This window comes from Aethalodelphis obliquidens, unplaced genomic scaffold (assembly GCF_003676395.1).
Source record: "Aethalodelphis obliquidens isolate GAN/ISIS:26980383/991018 unplaced genomic scaffold, ASM367639v1 scaffold9, whole genome shotgun sequence".
NCBI lineage: Eukaryota > Metazoa > Chordata > Mammalia > Artiodactyla > Delphinidae > Aethalodelphis > Aethalodelphis obliquidens.
This window is the reverse complement of record NW_020837953.1, coordinates 46,269,935-46,291,355: the sequence shown is the minus strand read 5'-3', so window position 1 is coordinate 46,291,355 and position 21,421 is coordinate 46,269,935. Positions and strand designations below refer to the sequence as shown.

The 21,421-nt window shown below is 40.2% G+C and overlaps 1 protein-coding gene across 1 annotated transcript in view; it reads right to left on the bottom strand.

The window, feature by feature from the left end:
- Positions 1-21,421, bottom strand: part of RERE (arginine-glutamic acid dipeptide repeats) — a 435,053-nt gene that overhangs the window by 348,050 nt on the left and 65,582 nt on the right.

Here is a 21,421-nt window from a genome sequence, read left to right as displayed (position 1 = left end):
GAGCACTGTATCAGCCTGAATCCAATCAAGAGAGAGAAACCACACAGTAATTCGAACAAGAAAAGTTTTTAAGATAAATAATAATTAACTACAACAGGGGACTGAAGTAATAAGGAATTGGCTAGCAAGAAGTAAAAAGAACTCTAAAGAATAAAGGCAGGGGCTTCCCTGGTGGCACAGTGGTGAAGAATCCGCCTGCCAATGCAGGAGACACGGGTTCGAGCCCTGGTCTGGGAAGATCCCACATGCCGCGGAGCAACTAGGCCTGTGGGCCACAACTACTGAGCCTCTCCTCTAGAGGCCAAGAGCCACAGCTACTGAGCCCACGTGCCACAACTACTGAAGCCAGTGAGCCTAGAGCCCGTGCTCCACAACAAGAGAAGCCACCGCAACAAAGAGTAGCCTAGGCTCGCTGCAACTAGAGAAAAGCCTGCATGCAGAAAGAAACGAAGACCCAATGCAGCCAAAAATAAATAAATTTATAAAAAAAAAAAAAGGCATAGATGCACAAAATACAACAGCATAATATAACAGCATAATAAATCATCGCCACTACCTTTGGGGCTGAGACAGAGCACCCAAAAAAGAGTTTCCCCAGTTCTAGGGCTGAGATCCAGACCTCGTTGGAGAGGGCTCATATCCAGCAGAATTTCTGGAAATCTGCCCTCTAAACCTTGCCAGAAATCTGTCCTCTAGAATGACAAAGAAAGTTGTTTGTGGGGAAGCATCTCACTGGAGGCACTCTGCTACCAAACTGTCCAAGGGAGGGGGTGGGAGTGGGGGGAAGCGGCCGGCCACTAAGAGCTGCAGGAGCCCAGACACAGAAGAAGCCCCACATGCCACAGGAGCCTGCCAGGCAAGACATTGGGGCCAGCGAGTAAAACTCTTTCCTCCTTCAGTCTCTCTCTTAACAGCCTGTCAGCTGGCAAGGGAAAGTATTTAAAGGGTCCACATTCATTTTCACAGAATAGGCAGTATAGGGCAAACTTCGAGGTGAGAGGCAATAAATCAATGATTGACATAAGTACCATCATCATCATCATCATTCTGGCCCAAGCCAGAAACCTGGCAGCAACCTTGATTCTTCCTTCAATCAAGTCCTATAGGTTCTACTTTCTAAGTATTTCTTGAATCCATCCACTTCTCTCCATTCCCACTGTTAATGCCCTCGTCCTGGCTCACAACATCTCTTACAAGTACTGCCATCACAGCCATAAGCCTCCTACCATAGATATGTCCTCTCTCTTTCCTGCAACTGCAACCACTGTGATCTCTGTAAATGGCAAATCCAATTCTGTCAATCCACTGCTTAAAACCTCTCAGGCATTTATCAAATGTCAATAGGATGGGATCCAAAATTAGTAATGGTTTTGAAAATTCCCTGCATCTTCCCTCCTCAAAATCTATGCTCCAGACATTAGGAACTTACACTGTTTGCCACCGGAGGAGATATCCGTTTTGCCTGCTTGCTTTTTGTTGCTTTGTTTTGCCCTCTGGGCTGCTCCACAGGGGTTTCCTCTCCCTGCAACAGCCTTCCTTTGTCCCCATGTTGCCACACCCACTTTTCAGTTAGTTGGGTATTTGTCATTCTTCAGGTCTCAGCTTAGATGCCTCCTACTCCAGGTTAGGTGGCCCTGCTAAAGTACACCCAACAGAACCTTCTTCTTCCACATTTAGAACACATACCACACATTAGTGTAACTGTTTACTATCTTCCATACTTTACCTCTATGGGGGCAAAAAAAAATGTCTTCCTTGCCAGTGAATCACAAGGAGGTGTCCAGAACAAAGTAGGCACTCAATGAATATCAGTTCAGTTAATGAATCCTGAATGAATTAGGAGGATGACTTTATGAAGTGAATAACAGCTTAAAAGGAAAAGATTTTGGTTTTGACATTATACCTGACATGTTGATCAGTGTAGATACAATAAGATTATCCATATATCATTCTAAGGATAAGAAAATGCCTTTGTTACATGCTTAACAACTAAGTAAAATATAAAGTCTATTCCTTAGGGGGAAAAAAAGAAACTAATTCTATCAGCTGGTAATATAAATTGTTATGATTATATTGTATAAAATAAGGGAAAAGACTGTTAGCTTTCAAAGTGAACAGTGCAATTCCAATGTAGTGTGTATATCAAAGGATTCATTTTATTTACACCTAATAATGAAAATCAAATATTACAACATGACATTCCTAGCACATCATGCTTCCACAGTAGAAAATCAATACATCATATTCATTTTCAGTAACTTGTTTTCCCAACCACATTTCTAGAATCATTATGCAATGTAAACAGTCTTCACAAGCACTTTGAACCCATCTGAAATCAAAACTAGGCCTTCTCTGACACCTACTCCAAAAGGGAATCTCTCTGATGACTCTCCAAAAACTTGAACAGGGCTGCAAGGAGCAAAAGTTACAGAGCTGAATCAGCATCTCGAACTATTCTGCAAATGTGAAGGGTATTTAGGGTTGCGGGTCCAGCATAGCTCCCATTCAGCCACGCTGGTTTATTTTACTCTATCGGTACAGACAACAGTCTGGCCAATCTGAGCAGAACATAATGTCTTGTACTTTTCTATCCCCCCAATACTCAGTACAGTGTTACTCTAATAGCAGAAGCATAATAAACACAGGCTGACTGCTGGACTCAAATGACCAATCAAAACTTCCTCTGGAAGAAATGCCTCAATATAATTACCAAGGCTGCCTTGGTAAAACCTTCATACACACGCAGCCTGGGACACGCATGCCCACACACTCCACACATATTTTTAATACTAGTCCAAAAGCACGAAAAGGATTCAAGTACCTAATACACTCATGTCATTATTTTTCTTTAACTGTTTTTATTCCAACTGATGTATTTCATTTTCTATAAAGTTTCTTCATACATACATCCATAGCCTAATCAAGGAAAGCCCATCAATGAGATGAAACACAAAAAAGACCTCAGAGCTATTCTCTCCAGCAAGAATGATCTTTCCTCAGACATCTGCACGACTCACTTCTTTGCTCAAATGTCCCCTTCCCCAACCACTCTTCAAACCCACCATTACTACGCCCTCAGCCAAATCCTGGCCCTCCCTCTCCCCCTTTCCAGCCCCTTTTTTTCTCCACAGCACTTATTACCATCAACAACATGTCTGTACTCCTTTGTTTATTGTCTGTTTTCTCCCACCAAAATGTTTCTCCAGAAATAAAAGAATGTTTTCAATTGTTTTATTCAATGCTGCTTCCTCAGCTCTTAGGACTTTGTGTGAAACAAGGTAGGTACTCAACAGATATTGGTTGAATGAATGAAAACAGAGTCCCAGAAACTGATCTTAATACTGAGGCTGTTAAGTGAAAAGGGGAAAGTACATATATTTAAGAGGTGATTCTCTTTAACTTAACTTAAAGCCCAAAGGACTTTACAAATTAAACTGCTACTCAAGCTGCACCCAAAGATCACTAAGGCTGCTGCCCCTTAGTAACTGCTCAAGTACATTTTAACAAAAAGCAACAAATTCTATGCCCTGCTTTAGCGCTAGAGAAAACCCTGCTGTGGAAAACGTAAATTCTACAAGTTCTATATGTGGCTAGTTAGGAATTTTATATCACACGTCTCATAACATTATAAGGTCTACACTAACTATACAGAGAATCCTGTTTTACATTTGTTTGTAACAGAATTTTCTCCAGATATAATTCCACTGATACTACAACTCTTCACAAACACTATAGTAAGTCATGGTAGCTGCATTCTTAAATACTCTCATTACGTGAAAGTCCTGTACATAGTATTATTAATGGGTAAATTCTGAATCAAGTAACTCTGATGGAGAAAATTATACTATCAGGTGTGCCATTTGGCCATTAAAACAAAATAGGGGGAATTCCCTGGCGGTTTGTGGTTAGAACTCTGTGCTTTTAATGCGGTGGCCTGGGTTCAATCCCTGGTCAGGGAACTAAGAACCCGCAAGCCTCGCGGGCGGCCAAAAAAACAAAAATAGGGAATATGACTGATCAAATAGCTCACAATATTTATTTAGTCAAGAAGAGATCACCTTCAGATTTTAGTGGAGCAACAAAATAAAGAAACGTAGAAGTAGAGGTGTAGTTAACAAATACATATTCAATATTTAAGTAAGCCAAATGCACAATTCTATGCTGAGTTTTGTGGTCAAGAGACAGAAGAAATAAAACAAACCGTCTCCATACTAAAATCTAGCTGGGACAAAATAAATAGGAACTGCAGCATCATGGAGAAAAATGTACCTAGTCTCAAATGGAAATTTTTTTAAATCACCTAGACCCAAGACAACAGACACCACATATTAGAACTTGATTTTTATTTTTAAAATCAATGGCACTGTTGAAGCTTCACCCCGGGCTATTATTATTATTTCCATGGTTACGTTTCCCCATCTGTTGATACCTGGCATGTCCAGCTATTATTAAGTATTTTCATTTTTATCTCCCCAATGTCTTCCAACTTGTCCCCTTCTATACCACACTATCTAAAGACTTCTACTGGATTCCACTCCCCACTGAGATTGAAGTCTGAACTCCTTGGCACTCTAATTTTAAGGATTAAACTTCTGGTCTCAGCCCTTACTTCTCCATGTTCCAACCGCCACGTCTTGGCATACACACTTTCCCTCCACGTAAAGCACATTCCTCTTCTATTTTTCAACATCTCTCTTAATTTTGAAAGGCCCAGTTTAAACATCAACTCTCTGAAGATTCCTTTGAGCCTCACACTCAGGATTATCCGGTGCTTCCTGAGCATTATGAAAGCATTTTGTTTGTACCTCTGTTAAAACAGATTATATCTATGTTCATGTTAAATAACAGTCTGATGATAGTTTTTGTTTGTCTACCCTCCTCCCGCCCCTTTCTAAGAAAAGAATCCCTTTCTCTTGCGGGGACTTGATAATATGTATTTTGGGTGGATCCAGGGCTGCCCAATCAGTGTGCTAAATCCCCCTGGCCACCACAGTTGGTTCAAGAATGGGCCCGTGTCCCAAGCACAGCCAGTTGGAACCCTTCCTAGAACGTCTACTAGAACCACGAGGAAACATAATCTCTTTTGCTGGGTCCCCTAGCTAGAGGGCTGAGGCCTAGAGTTGCAGACAGTCATCTCTGCTACAACATGAGGAAAGCCTGATAAGAATGAAGCTAACACAAAGGAAAACAAAGGAATAAGATGGGGGAAAAGAGAGATTCTCACTGTTTCTCTGAACCTCTGGATCCACCCAGGTTCACCCACCAAGCTTCCAGATTATACAAACTTAACATCCTTTTTTGTTTGAGCTGGATTTCTGCCACTTGTCAACTGACGCAGTACTAATACGAGTTGAAATCATGATCTGAGGTATATTATAATTAATTGTGCTCAGGGGGGCTTCCCTGGTGGTGCAGTGGTTGAGAGTCCGCCTGCCGATTCAGGGGACGCGGGTTCGTGCCCCGGTCTGGCAAGATCCCACGTGCCGCGGAGCGGCTGGGCCCGTGAGCCGTGGCCGCTGAGCCTGCACATCCGGAGCCTGTGCTCCGCAACGGGAGAGGCCACAGCAGTGAGAGGCCCGTGTACCAAAAAAAAAAAAAAAAAAAAATAGTGCTCAGGGCAGAAGGAAGAAATAGCAAGAAAGCCAGTGTGGGGAGTGAGTGAGCAAGCACGGAGGGGTGGGGATGGCGGGTAAGGGCTGGACAGCATTGTACGGATTCTGGTTCTTCCTGAGTTGCATGTCAGGCTACTGCAAAGTCTCATGCAAAGGAGGGACAGGATCTGACTTAGGTTTTTAAAAGATCACTGCCTGCAGCGTTGTGAGGTTTTTAAAAGATCACTGCCTGCAGTGTTGTGAAAACTGCATGAAACTGTTGTGAAAACTGTTGTGAAAACTGTATGTATTGGGCGAGGTGGGGTGGGGGAAGGGAAGTTGTCTTTGGAGCACAAAACCTGTTAAGAGACTGGCTCAGGCCAGAATTTGCTTGTCTTTGAAAAAATTCATTTTTTGGTTACCAATTACAACTTTGGAAAGAAAGATAAGTCAACACATGACATTCATATCTGATTTGCTGAGTATCTAGTATACGTAAGACACTTTTCTTAATTATCACCTCCCGGCCAGATCTAGCTATCTAGCTCCAGACCTCTTACCTAAACTCATGGCCCATACACACTTTACCCCCAAAACCTTCTCCTCCCCAATCTGATTGTCTCATTAATATTATTCCCAATCCTATTTGTTAGTAAAGATAATAAGAAGGTATATTTACTAATCACTTTCACTATTACTATATAAATTACTACACACTAAATATAACCTCACTTATATTTAAGTGTCTTATAATCTCAAGACAATTCTGTAAGACAAACACCATTAGTTACCTCCGCCATTTTACAGGCAATGCAACTGAGCTCAGAAAAATGAAGTAAATTGCCAAAGTTCACTCTGCTGGGAAGTGGTGGAGCTGAGACTCAAACCTGCACTCCTAATTCACCCAATCACGGAAGTCAGAAACCTGGGGATCATCTAAGGTTCTCTCTCAGACCCGCTCCTCACAGATCAGGAATGACCAGCCTCGTGACCCTCTCGATTCATCCTCACACCTTCATCCCCCTTGCTCAGAGCTTCCTCGTATCTGCCCTTGGTCACCACAACAGCCTCGCAGGTCATGCTGCCTCTTCTCATGCTGTCCTCCTTCCATCCCTCCTCCTTGCCATCATCAGACACTCTCTTCGTTTCTAAACACGAGCTCTGTACTCCAACCCAAGCACAGCATTGGGAACCCTACGGATTAGTGGAACAGAGCTCAAAGTTCAAAAGCTGCAGGATACAGCTTTCTACATCAGTATGGATGCATTCATTCTAGCACCAGCAACTTACCAAGCAATCTTCCACAGCATCACAACCTCAAGATTCTTGTTAATGTTGCCAAGTAGGAAAACCCTGATGTTTGTGCAACTTTCCCTTTCAGCCTTCATCTTCCCAGTCCCGAAGGCTGGGACATTAAGCATTTCAAGGACTTCACCCCACCTAGTCCCACTTTCCTAAATTACCCTTGTCTCCTCTTATCCAATCAAACCTGCCATTCCTGGAAAGCCCCAATAGGTACTGATTTGATTAAAGTATTTCATAATGAGGGGTCAGGGCATATATATTTTAAAACAGAAACTAATTAAACAAATGAGTCTCTAATCTGACCCATGACAGATGCAAAAGACAGTGATGGTAATAATAATGGCTAACCTTTATCAAGATCTAGAAAGCTGTGTACCAGGTACTGTTTTACTTGCTTTACAAGTATTTAATCATCTACTCTTTTAATCATCACAACAACCCCATGAAATGAGTATAATAATTATTATTATTATTTATCACAATCTTTGGATATGGAATTTGAAATCTGGAGGAGTTAAGGAGCATGTCACACATGTCCAAGGTCACACAGTTAGTAAATGGTGTCAGGATGAAAAACCCAGACCCAATGCTCCCAACCAGCTCATTGCTAAAACTCCACTCCAGTAGCTGATTCTAACAGAGATATGTGGAGGAGATCACTATACGCTTACTCATTTTCAAAACATTTCTTGAGAGCTTACTGTTCCTGGCACTGGGAATTCAATCCTAGATGATCTTTTATGGAACTTACAATTAGGGGAGGGGGTCAAAAATATATAAGTAAATAAGCAAACAACATTAATTTCAGACAATAAATGATCTGAGAATAGTAAGACAGTATAAGGTGCTGTAGCACGATGGGCTACTTTAGACTGGGGGCCAGGGAAGGCCTCTCTAAAGGAGTAATACTGAAGGAGGACCTAAATTATACGATAGAGCAAGCAAAGCAAAAACCTGATGTAAGAGCATTCCCGACAAGGGTTACGATAAACACAATATATCAATACCTGGAGTAAGGGTCAACTTGCCTGTTCCTCAAACGACAGACCAGACAGGAGGCCAACGTGACTGAAGCTAACAGAGCAGGAGCAAAGCAGACAGGGTTCAGAGGTTACGTCAAAGACTTGGAAGAGCTGGCAGATGGCCATGGCCACAAGAAGAAATCTAGATTTTACGCCTAGTGGGATAAGGAATACCTAAAGGGTTTTAAGTAGGAGAATGATGTGATCTATATTTCTGAAAAAATCATTCCCATTGCATTAAGGACTGGTTTCAGAGGGACAAAAGTGGAAGACTGGAGGGGAACAAGGAGGCTATCACTCCTAGAGCTGTGCCTGGCACGCGGTCCGTAGTCAGTAAAGATTTGTTGAATGAATGAATGCTGCAAGTCTAGTAAAAGATGAGGACACAGACTAGGGTGGCACAGTGCTGCACGTGTGCAAACAGTGCTGCCTCTATACAACACCTGGGGAGAGCCAGAAACCTAGTGGTCTTTCAAGAACCAACACGCATTCTGACTGAGCAGTGTCCAGGCTCTTTCAGAGGCTTCTTGCCCATTCAGGTGGAGGTTAAGGGCTTGGACTCTGGAATCAAACTGCCTAGATTCAGGTCTTGGTTCCATCCTTCACCAGCAAGTTATTTTGAGCATCATCAGCATCATCAGCTGTTGTCCTACTAACATCTCCTTGCTCCTCTCCCCTCTCAGCCTTTTCAACATTCTGCCACTGCAGTTTTCTTCATCTTTTTTTTTTTAAACATCCATGAGCAGATTTTTTTTTTAATTAAGGGTACTTTGATTTATTTATTTATTTTTGGCTGTGTTGGGTCTTCGTTTCTGTGCGAGGGCTTTCTCTAGTTGTGGCAAGCGGGGGCCACTCTTCATCGCGGTGCGCGGGCCTCTCACTGTCGTGGCCTCTCTTGTTGCGGAGCACAGGCTCCAGATGTGCAGGCTCAGTAGTTGTGGCTCACGGGCCTAGTTGCTCCGCGGCATGTGGGATCTTCCCAGACCAGGGCTCGAATCCGTGTCCCCTGCACTGGCAGGCAGACTCTCAACCACTGTGCCACCAGGGAAGCCCCTTCCTCTAACTATTGAATGCCACTGATATCCAAAAAAGAACTTAAGAATTGTGAACAATCAATTCACTCAGATAAGTTTGCAACATCCCTTTACACAACTCTTAACTTCTGCAAAGAACTTAACTAAAGCAGCTCCTTCTTACACACGCTACCAGTTTCTTTAGCCTTAGTATTCGATCTTCTGTAACTCTTCTATGGCAGTTGATTGGTAGAAATGAGTCGGCCGATGCCTAAGATTTCTTATCAGGGAAGGTACAATGTTGAATTTTCTCCAGAATAATACTGACAATTTAAAAACAAAACAAAAAAAAGACAACGCAAGTTAAGTTTCCAACTTCAGTCCCTTTTAGAACTACTAAATAGTCCAATTAAACTATAAAATGTTACATTATTTTGTGACTTCAAAATATCTACTCTCAAAATAAGACTCCCTCCTCACGAAAGCCAAGGGCTAAAAAAAAACCTTTCCTATCAGGCATCATAATAAGAAAACCACCCGTTCATTGAGGTTGCAGTGGTCATCTACAAATAGTCATGGTGCCCTAGCAGGATCTGCCTCTGGTTTGTGTAATTCTACATTCTTTTTCCCTTTTTTGCCATAAAACTTTTTAACTTTAGCCACCAAATATAATCATACTATTGCCACTAACTAGCTCACATTAAATATCACACTTTTTTTTTGTTTTAATATTTGGAGCTTTTTATCAGTCATTTTTCTATAGTTATCATGGTTTATTTTATTTATTTATTTTTGGCTGCATTGGGTCTTCGTTGCTGCGTCCACGCTTTCTCTAGTTGTGGCGAGCGGGGGCTACTCTTCATTGCGGTGCGTGGGCTTCTCATTGCCATGGCTTCTCTTGTTGCGGAACACAGGTTGTAGGGCACACGGGCTTCAGTAGTTGTGACATGCGGGCTCAGCAGTTGTGGCTCACGGGCTCTAGAGCACAGGCTCAGCAGTTGTGGCACACGGGCTCAGTCACTCCGTGGCACGTGGGTTCCTCCCAGACCAGGACTCAAACCCGTGTCCTCTGCACTGGCAGGCGGATTCCCAACTGCGCCACCAGGGAAGTCTCCACGGACTTTTTTTTTATTTTTTGCGGTACGCGGGCCTCTCACTGTTGTGGCCTCTCCCGTTGCGGAGCACAGGCTCCAGACGCGCAGGCTCAGCGGCCATGGCTCACGGGCCCAGCCGCTCCGCGGCATGTGGGATCTTCCCAGACTGGGGCACGTACCCATGTCCGCTGCATCGGCAGGCAGACTCTCAACCACTGCGCCACCAGGGAAGCCCCCCCGCCCCGCCAGACTTTTTAATAATATATCAAAGCTGCCTCTAAAAGTAGAGTTGGAACAAAAATATATTGTACCTATTGCTGGAATCACATAATTTCTTTATATCAAATGCCTTAAGTTGCTACATATAAGTACTGTGGTTTGGGACAGAATCTTAGAATACTGTTTTCCTCTCTTGTGACAGCTGAAACTATGTAGGTACCAAATAGAAAGAAACGTAACAAACATTCCTTTGAATAAACTGCCAAGGAAGAGTAGAGAAACGCTTCAAGCTGGGGACATGGTGATGGGTGCCGAACACTCCAGGCTTGTGCTGCAGCTCACTCTTGCACACAGATTAGTGTAACTGCACAACCAGGATCCATCAGTCAGTCACCACAGGGAATTTCCTGGGAGGACTGGATTCTGTGGACATCTTCTACAACTGTCAAAATCTACACATAATAGACAGAAAGACAAAAATACTAAGAAAATGTCATGCCAATTACCAACAAGGTTTTCCTACTGTAGGGACTGGGGGGAGAAGGTAATAATTTAATCAGTATTTTTTCAAAACTGAATTAAAATGCTTCTGATTAATATATGCATACATTATTGAAAGATAGTGGAGTTAAGAGAGAAGAAATGAGAAAAACACAGCAGTTAAGGAAGGAAAAAACTAAACATTTAAAATGGGAGTAGGATCTGCAAATTGGATTGTAGAAAAGATATACTCAGTCTGTCTTTTTAATATAATTCCTCCTGTACACCTTTTCTATATTATCTGCCAACATTTGTAATCCTCCATGCTTTCAGAATTAATGGCTACATTAAACAGGAAAAATCTCAGAGATTTTCATTGTTAAAGAAGAATCTTACTAAATGCTTTAGAATTATGAATAATTAGGATTTTAAGGTCTCATTTAATTTGGGGAGTTTCTTTTTAAATAACACCTGTGTTTTTTAATGGAAAAAAAAGTCACAAAGAGTAGCTCTGATATTAACACAGCCTAAGAAAGCTTGCTTATAAACCCCCATTTTAAACCTAATTTAAAAAATAATTCTTAAGTATCTAACAGTAAGAATCAAGACATATTTTACAAAATTGCTTTTGTTAAAAAGGTATAAGGTATTTTCTCACTTATCTGTAACACTGAGAAATATCTGCTATTTTAAGGTTTCTGGCAAAAGCAAGCTTTAAATATTATTTAACTGGAGACTGGAAAACTGATGTTGTCACCACATAAAAATCATTCTTTCATATTCTGAATCCCTTTCTCTTGATGTGATTTTACATATTTTATATGCAAAATCTATCTGCTTTTTTTTTCTATTTCCTCTGAAATTAATCTCTATTATTTATCAACTATGGAAAGCTCCCAAGTAAATAAGATTGTCAGTCACAGTGTGTCTTTCATAACTTCAAACTACTATAACACTGAACATATTATTTCAAAAGCAATTATCAACATTGTCTCTCTGATATGAGCTGCTCCAAAGTGCTTAAAATACCTAAGCACAATTCCTGAAAGAGGAGTCGTTCCGTTGCCCATCACGACAATCTCCCATTAACTCTGAAAAATACATTCAAACAGTCCCTGTTTACAAACACCCACCAATCCCACCTCTGCCCACGCTCCGGCTGCAAAAACAAAACAAAATCAAACAACAACAAAAAAACACCTAAGATGTGCCCGGAATTATACCAAGCACTTTGTATCAATTCTGTCACTTGCTCTTTACTGTACCTTAAGAGTAGGTTTACTGTTATGCCCATTTTAGAGATAAGGAAGCTGTGGTTGGAAGAGGTTAAATACCTTGCTCAAAATTATACAATGTTTATAAATCCAACTCTGTCTAGAATTGCTACCTTAACCAGATATTTAGAATATGAAGGAAAGAAATTAGGACAAGCAGGAAAATTGTGAAAAAACTTATTTCAGGCAACACTGACCAGCCTGAAGCTAAAGAGGTGCAGAGAAAGCAAAAAACCTCCGCACCTTTCTTCCCACCCCTCCCCCTACACACATTTAACATACACACGGCTGTCACCTTGACAACTGTAACTACCAATCGGAAATCCATGCACATTGACAGAGAGGTAGCTCAGCACAGTGATGCAGCACTTGGTCTGTGGATCCTGACTGCCAGGGTCTGAACCCCTGCTCTACCACCTACTACCTGTATAACCTTATTTAAATTACTACTCTTTCTGCCTTGGTTTCCTCATCTGTAAAATGAAGAAATAATGTTGGGCTGGCCAAAAAGTTCCTTCCATTCTCAAGTAAAAATAAAAGACACATTTTTCATTTTCACCAAGAACTTTATTGAACGTGTTCATCCTTTCGTTCCACTACCTTCTGCCATTTTTCAGGCAACTTCGTAATTCCATCTTCCCAAAACTTTTTATCTTTTTGAGCAAAGAACTGTTCCAGGCGCCTTTTACAGTCTTCCAGGGAATTGAAATTTCTCCATTAAGAGAATTTTGTGAAGACCGAAACAAATGGAAATCCGAAGGTTCAATGTCTGGTGAATATGGCGGATGAATCACTACTTCCCAGCCCAGGTGTAACAGTTTTTGCCTGGTCCTCAAAGAAACACGTGGTCTTGCATTATCCCGATGGAAGATTATGCCTTTTCTATTGACTAATTCCGGATGCTTTTCATCAAGTGCCGCTTTCAGTTGGTCTAACTGGGAGTAGTACTTGTTGGAATTAATCATTTGGTTTTCTGGAAGGAGCTCAAGATAAAGGACTCCCTTCCAATCCCATCACCTTCTTTAGATGAAGACTGGCCTTTAGTGTGGCTGGTCCTGGTTCATTTTGTTTGCCCCCTGATCTCTTCTGTTCCACATTGCTATACAGTATCTATTTTTCACTGCCCATCACAATTTGTTTGAAAAACAAAACGTTTTCGTTACATTTAAGTAGAGAATCACATGTGGAAATACGGTCAAGAAGGTTTTTTTCTCTTAACTTACTTGGAACCCAAACATCAAAGCAATGAACGCAACCAAGCTGGCACAAATGATTTCCAGCGCTTGATCTGGATATTCGGAGTATGTCTGCTGTCTCCCGCATGGTATAACGCTGATTGTTCTCAATTAATGTCTTGATTTGATTGCTATCAACTTCAACTGGTCTACCCGGCAGTGGAGCGTCATCCAGCGAGAAATCTCCAGCACGAAACTTCACAAAGCACTTTTGACACGTTCCATCAGTCACAGCATCTTCTCCACCACTGCACAAATCTTTTTCTTGCATTTCAGTTGCATTTTTACCTTTCTTGAAACAATAAAGCATAATATGCCAAAAGTGTTATTTTTCTTCCATCTTCAGTATTAAAATGGCTACACAAAAATTCACCATTTCTGATAAGTTTCTTTTTAAATGCACGCTGATATGACAGCTGTCACAATACAATCTGACAAAATTGTTTGGAACGAAGTTGAAGACAACTAAGCGCTACTAGAGCCATCTTATGGAAAAAACGTAACGAACCTTTTGGCCAACCGATATCTCCTTCACAGTATTGCTGTGATCAACGTCCCTAACACACCATCAGGAAGCTCGGGACAGTGCCTGGCACATAGCAGGTATGCAATGAAGGCTGTCTGTTCTTTATTTATACCTTCTTTTAACGTGAATAATTCTGGGGGTTACAGGCAAGACATCTGAATGTGTAAAAGTTCAACCAGATGGCTGAGAGCAGGAACATTGAGCACTCAAGCCCGGTCTCCAGAAGCTGAGGTGCGGCACGGAGCGCCTGACAGCTAGGCGGGTGCAGGGCAATAAGCTGCCAGCATCACAGGAGGGGGAGAGAGGGTGGCTTTGGGCTGGCGGGGGAAGTAAGAAGGTCCCATAGAAGGAAAACAAACTGTCCATTTCTTAACTATACCTAAGGTCAGCACTATTCCCGAGGAGAAAAAACTACTCTCCATAATATTTCTTCAGACAAAAGGTCATCAGACAATCAGACAAGGGGTGGGGGTGGGGGGGCCTAGGAGAGCATTAGTAAAATACTATGAATTCAACTAGAATTACATTCTTTTATTTTCCCATAACATCCACTCCTTCAGCCACTATGAAGAGGTCAAGCATAAGAACGAATAACCCTCCTACCCCACAGGATCCAGGAAAACCACACACCCTTGCTGATCTTGGTTCACAATGGGCAGCCCCTGCCAGGGTCAACACAAATTAGCAGCCCAGTATTTCAGGAGCAATCAGCCTTGACCACATGTAATTTACTGTGGGTTTTTGGTTTGTTTGTTTTTTTTTTTAATTAAAAAACAATGGAGTCATTTTACCTCCAAATAAATAGCAACGTATGGCAATGAAGGCACTGTTCTGACTGGAAGCATGTTTTCATTACTTGGCACCTACCTGCAAACCTCTCTGACAGAGAATTTAAAGGGCAGGGTAGAGATGGGCAAATTCCACATTTCTGGCCAGGATTCCTCAACTGTAACAAAGTTAAAATTATGCTAACCTGGTTAGTTTTGCTCTGCTGATCCTTTCCTATCAAGGATAAAAAACCTATCAGGCAAAAGGACACGTAGAATATGCATTCTAAAGATCCCACTGTGCTTACTCCTATAGCAACCAGCAAGCTAAGCAGAGTCCTCATGTTAACTCCACAGACTACCTCAGAGAAGCCCTTCCTTGCAGTTATACATTCTTACACTGTATCTTTAGCTTAGGGTCACTTTCATTAAAGGGGAAAAAAAAAGTAACTCTATTATCAGTATCATCATCTAGTGATGCACAAGGCACTAAAGAGGTAAAATAAAAGGCAAAGCTGGAAAAAAAGAACTTGATTCCCGGAAGATATAATAGAATTTCCTTTATTCCATTGTACTATAAGAACATTCCCTAAATAACTTTTCTTTAGCCACTGCAAAAAAAAGTAAAAAAGACAAAACCAAAATAAATAATATAATAGCTAAAACTTACATAGCTCTCTGGAGTAACCCATTTAATCCTCACAACAGCCGTTGAAGGATCACTAATCTGCATTTTCAGACAACAAAAAGAAACAGAGGCCGAATAATATGCCCATGTGTCACACAGCTGGTAAGTGGTAGAGACAGCAGTTGAATCCGGACCGACTGCCTCCTAAGTCTGTGCTCTTATGCATGACATTGTGCCATTTTTCAAAAAAAAAATTTTTTTTGGCTGTCACCCAGAATATTGTCATCTGACGCTGAATTTTGACTTTGTTTTATATTTCTAATCCTACTACCTAAGAGAAGCACTACCTTTTCAGTTTTATGTTCTTGTACTAAATCTTTCAGCTTAGAGACACTTTCATTTTAAAAAAAGAAAGCAACACTATCAGTATCATCCTCCAGTTATATTAGACTGGAAGGCACTAAACCACACGATTCCTACGACCGTTGTTCAGAGAAGAGTCTTCAAAATAATATACAACTGCAAAGTGGTAATTCAGAAAATTTCAAGGTAACTTAACACATATATTATCTCACTGAGGGACATATTTAAAAGTAAGAACACTGACTACTGACAGATAATGTGACTTGCCTTCAGTCATAAGGGTGAAAGTAAACCAAGGTTTTTTGAAACCTAGCCAGTCCCTTTCCTAAACTACAGTCAATGTTTTAATTAATAAATCCATTTCCTTTGTAGGAAACTGATGTGATCACAAGAAATAAAGAAAAATAAATGAAACTTACTAGAGAGAGTTTATGTTGAAAATAATTTAAAGCACCAAACTTTAAACCATATCATAATTTTTAAATTTCGCTTTCATGGCTATACTTTAGAAAGATACTCTCCAAAAACATTTTAATCAAAGTCCTATTTAAAGAAACTTCTAATTAGAAATTATTAAACTGTGTATGTACTGGTAAAAATAGTAGTAATAACCTGTCCTGAGCTATTAGAAAGAGATGTATAGCATGCTATTTTAATAGGTCTAAATGAGGAAGGATCAATATTATTTTAATTTTTAAAGGTCTGTTTATGAAATGCAATCATCCTTCATTAAAAATGCAAGCAGTGCTTCAGCAAGAGGTTAGCGTAAATGATTCATAGAGAGATCTCTCTCTCCAGTATAATCTTCCTCTCCTGGGAGTTTCCTTTGGCTGCTTTATCAAACCACTCAAGCTATTATTAAAAATGCTTCCCTGTGATAAGAGAGAGAGGAAAAGAAATTTTCCCATTCCCATTCACCACTGCCCCTTCCATTTGAGTGATTTATATCTTTTCCAGTCAAAAGTAAAATTAATTCTTCACACTCCACACATTTTTGTAAATTCTTTTCATAAGCATTTAAGACTATTTTTTAATATTCAAAACATAGAATTCCATATTTTTAAAAGAGGCTTTAATTCACTTACCTATCCAGATATTTCAGTGTGAATGTTGGTGTTTCACTGAAATTAAAGGAAATCTACCCTTTGTTTGATGGATATTAAAATGTTAACTCGTCAAAGCCAAGGTACTCCAAATTTAAATTCGATTTAAAAATGCTAATGCTAATGAGAATGGCTGTTGCAGTGCAGCAGCATCTGGCTCATTATAACATGCAGTTTTAACTAATAAATCCTTAATTATTAAACTCTGGTGTTCAATTTCTTTCACATGGATAAGCCAAACACATACTGCTACAATTATAAATACCTGGGATAAATCAGTTACAACAACATATCATAGAAGAGCCTTCCTCTTGCCTCTCTGGCTGTTAAATAAGACCCCAAGTATGTCACAAGGAACGTACATTTGAGAGACCACCTTTAAACATCTGGACTCTGGTGTGCGTAGCTGCTGCATTTATTGCCTAGCAAATATTTAACTCTGCTGGTTACTCAACATTAATGCATAGAGCAATTTGTCTGCTTGTGCAAATGGACCAGGTTTTTTCCAAGTGCCTTTTCAGATAAACGTGTCAAAACCGACCGTAATCATATGCCCTCATTCTAGCTTTACAAAGCTGACTCTGCCTCCCCCCAGCTTGATGTTTTTATTAAGGTGCTCCTGGATACGCTCAAGCAAGGTATTATTGCACATCATGATGTCTAGTAAAGGCTGAAATCCCTGAGAGAATATGTTTGGTTTTAAGCCTTAATATGTGTTAGGGAGTTTATCATTTTTCTCTCCCACCCCCAATTCTTTTTTGATTTTTTTCCCTTTTTTAATCAGCAACATCGACAGGACTGACTGAATATTTTACAATGGAGTTGCAGAGCGCGTGTGTTCAATCGTTTGGCTTCCCAGAAGATTCATTACAGTTACATTAGAAAGTCAAATCAGGCAATTCTGCAGTCTGGTGAAAGCTAGCATATGAAAGGAAGTTAATACAAAAGAATTTCATTTTAAATAGAGGACGTTTAGGACCTTAAAAAGCAACATTATGATAAAAATTCCAAGATATTTGTTTTGGCGTTAGAACAGGCTTTACAGGTCTAATTTCAGAGATGTCTAAATGCTTTTCTAGGAAAGAGTGAGAGAGCATGTATGGGAGGAAACTGTATGATCTGCAAGGTCTGCCATCTTAATAATCCTCACGCAAAGAACACTGCAGATGTATGTTTTACCCTCACTCACGGGAAGAGAATCCATGAATTCTCTGATTACTCTGATGAAGCAGGAATCAAGTAAAAGTCAAGGTGTATTCATTTAAATCCTTATAAAGGTTATGAGTGATTTTAACACATGTCTGAGTGTAAATAAAACTAAGGATTTTCAGATCCTAATACATATTTATATGACAAAATCTGTAAGTTAATTGTTTTTTCCGTGATTAGTAGCAGGTACAGAAAAATCTTCTCAGGCATACACGTGTTTGTTACTTGTGTATAAATGGCTTCCCTCTCATTAGACTTCAGGCCTCAATAAACTCCTAACCAATCTTATTTATTTGATTTGTTTCCACTGGTTCATGGATCAGCAAAAATTTAAAATGACTACCTACTGGAATGAAAAGAGAAATACAAACCACTTCATTCAGTAGAGAAGATTTAGAGAATACAAATTTCAAATACAAAGACTCACCTTTTGCAAGAGCAATTCGAAAGCCTAAATATCATGGCAAGAGGGGAAGAGCAGCTAGCAGTGGTAACAGGCAGGAAAGGCTCTGTCTTCAGTGCTACCTTTGGCAGCAGTACAGATGGACTTTGGAGGCCACTGGCCATGCCTAATTTAATATGAAGCTAAATACAGCCAAAACATCTGGTGCACTACTGATGGTTATCATGATAAATTAAATCTGACATCACACACGAGCCCATTCAAATATTCTGTTTGTATTCTTTTTAAGCTAACAATCTACACTTACTTTTGTTTCTCATCTCTTCTAACAGTCTTCTATTTTAGAAAAGGCAGGTTTTCTGGGATCTAATGTTTACATAATTGCAGGGACTTCTTTAAGAAAAAGACTACAAAATTTTGTCTCTAAAATGCCAAGGGGATGAGGGTCCCTTTGGTTTAAGCTTCATTAGCTCCACGGACAATCCACCTCTGGGGAGGGTTGAAAGGCAGTGTAAGGTAAAGACTAAATGGTATACCAAGTGGCACATGGAATTGGTACAAAGAATTTAAAAATCTAAAAAGCAGGGAACTCCCCTGGTGGCACACTGGTTAAGAATCCACTTGCCACACTTGCCAATGCAGGGGACACGGGTTCGATCCCTAGCCTGGGAAGATCCCACATGCTGTGGAGCAACTAAGCCCACAACTACTGAGTCCGCGCGCCACAACTACTGAAGCCCACACGCCTTGACCCCTCCTCCACAACAAGAGAAGCCCCCGCTCTCTGCAACTAGAGAAAGCCGAAGTGCAGCAACAAAGACCCAACGCAGCCAAAAATTTGTTTTAAAAAATCTAAAAAGCAGACCATTTAACTGACAACCTGCAGAGGAGCAAAAAAGGACTTCTAGGCAGGCACATCAGCAAAAATAAGCTACCTTCTTAGAATGCACTTATAACATATTCATAAAATGGAGAGCCCCCAAAATCTGCAGCAGACCACTGGAACAAAATACTATATTATAAAGGAAAAAAGTTAATAAAAGAACTTACCAATTTTATAATAGCTATAAGACAAGGAACAAGTAATTTTTTTTAATTTATTTTAAACTTAAGCTTATTTAAGCTGTGTTGGGTCTTCGTTGCGGTGTGCGGGCTTCTCATCGTGGTGGCTTCTCCTGTTGCGGAGCACGGGTTCTAGGCGTGTGGGCTCCAGTAGTTGTGGCTCATGGGCTCTAGAGCACAGGCTCAGTAGTTGTGGCGCACGGGCTCTAGAGCACAGGCTCAGTAGTTGTGGCGCATGGGTTTAGTTGCTCCGCAGCGTGTGGGATCTTCCCATAACAGGGATTGAACCCGTGTCCCCTGCACTGGCAGGAGGATTCTTAACCACTGCGCCACCAGGGAGGTCTGAGGAACAAGGATTTTTATGAGCAACTATTTCATAAAACAGAGTTAGATCATCTCTAACAATCTGCTATTTTAAAAGGCAGAAGACCACTTGTAACTGAAATAACTACTGCCTAGACTGCTATATTCAAATTACTGCATTTTTATTGCATTGCTTTGAATGATTCAGTGAAAGGAATTTTTAATTCCACTGCTATAGAAAATTAGCCTCACTTACCCACACTCTTTTAAACAAAAAGGAACTAAACCCCGATTCTGCATCTGAAGGGAGAAGAGCGTTTTATATAATAATTCAGTACAATCAAAATGAGAACCATACTTCTGTTTAACTTTTCTCATCTTGACTCAAGAGCTAAGGGGGAAAAATGATTAAAATTAATGCATCAAACTATCATAATTCTGTCCTTTTTATTACTGGTAATATTCTTTCTAAAGTATTAGTCTGCTTTGCTGAACTACTGTATCTTTTTGAAAGTTCTCTTTGACGATCGGGATCACTTTGACATTAGGAGAAAAATGTGCAATTATATTCATTTGGCGTCGAAAATAATCTCTTTAGTTTTAGCGGGTTTGAAATTTTGAAAATAATCCCCTCATTAGAAAGTCACTTACTTCTCTTCACTGCTTCCAGTGGTGAAAGATAATGAAGCTACTTGCGGCTCAACGTAAAACACAGGCACACAAAAACAAAACGGCAAGAAATGGCAAGTGTCACAAAGTAAACATTTTCCTATTGCTGTTAAATGAAATTTAGCTCTAATAACCACTATCCTGTATAATCTTTCCCTAGATTAGCAAATTATTTGCTCCATCGTTTCTTCAGTAAATAATCAATATTTTCTAAAATTAACACCGAGGAAACACCACTGGAAACTCTCATCCTCTACCCACAACTAAGTGAATGAGCTATATAGGCTGCCAAAATCAAACTCTCTCTAGCATCACTAATGTAATACTTAATGTGATGCTCTAAGAAAAGGGACCAGGAGTTTACAGATTCCCCATAAGCTTATCAGAGGAGCAAATACAAAACAATGAGAAGAAAACAGGATAAGCTCATTGTTGCTGTTTATATTTTTCTGTTCTTAATTCTCCCAACAGCTGATCAAACTTTGTAGCTGGATTAAGAGAACTAGTACAAAATACTGGTAACTTGTTATTTAGTTGGACTTCGCCTTTTTTTTTCCATTCCCAAGTATTAGTTCAACCAAAATACCAAACATTCTATTTACCAAACACACCCCTCTTCCCCATCATAAAGATGTTGAATATTTAATACTCATATAAGGACTTTAATGAGATTATGCTCTCACCTCAACAGAAGGTACAATCTAAGAAGATATTTAGTACAGATTATCAGAGAAAACAAAGTATTTAAATCACTGAAAGGTTATAATTTTTCCTTAGAAAAATTAAAAATTAATATTTTACTGTTAATTATTACCTCTTCCTGAGATAATAATTAAATGTAGAATCTTTTTTATTTTTTTAAATATTTATTTATTTGTTTGTTTGTTTATCTGGCTGCCTCTGGTCTTAGTTGCAGCAAGCGGGCTCCAGAGCACATAGGCTCAATAGTTGCAGTGCGCAGGCTTAACTTCCCCGTGGCATGTGGGATCTTAATTCCCCAACCAGGGATTGAACCTGCGGTTCCCTGCTTTGGACCACCAGGAAGTCCCTAAATGTAGAATCTTTTTATATGAGAAAATTATTAGAGCAGGCCGCACATCTCAGAATTTACTAGTGTAACATGGAAAGGAACATCATCCTTTCAACAGGCAAGGA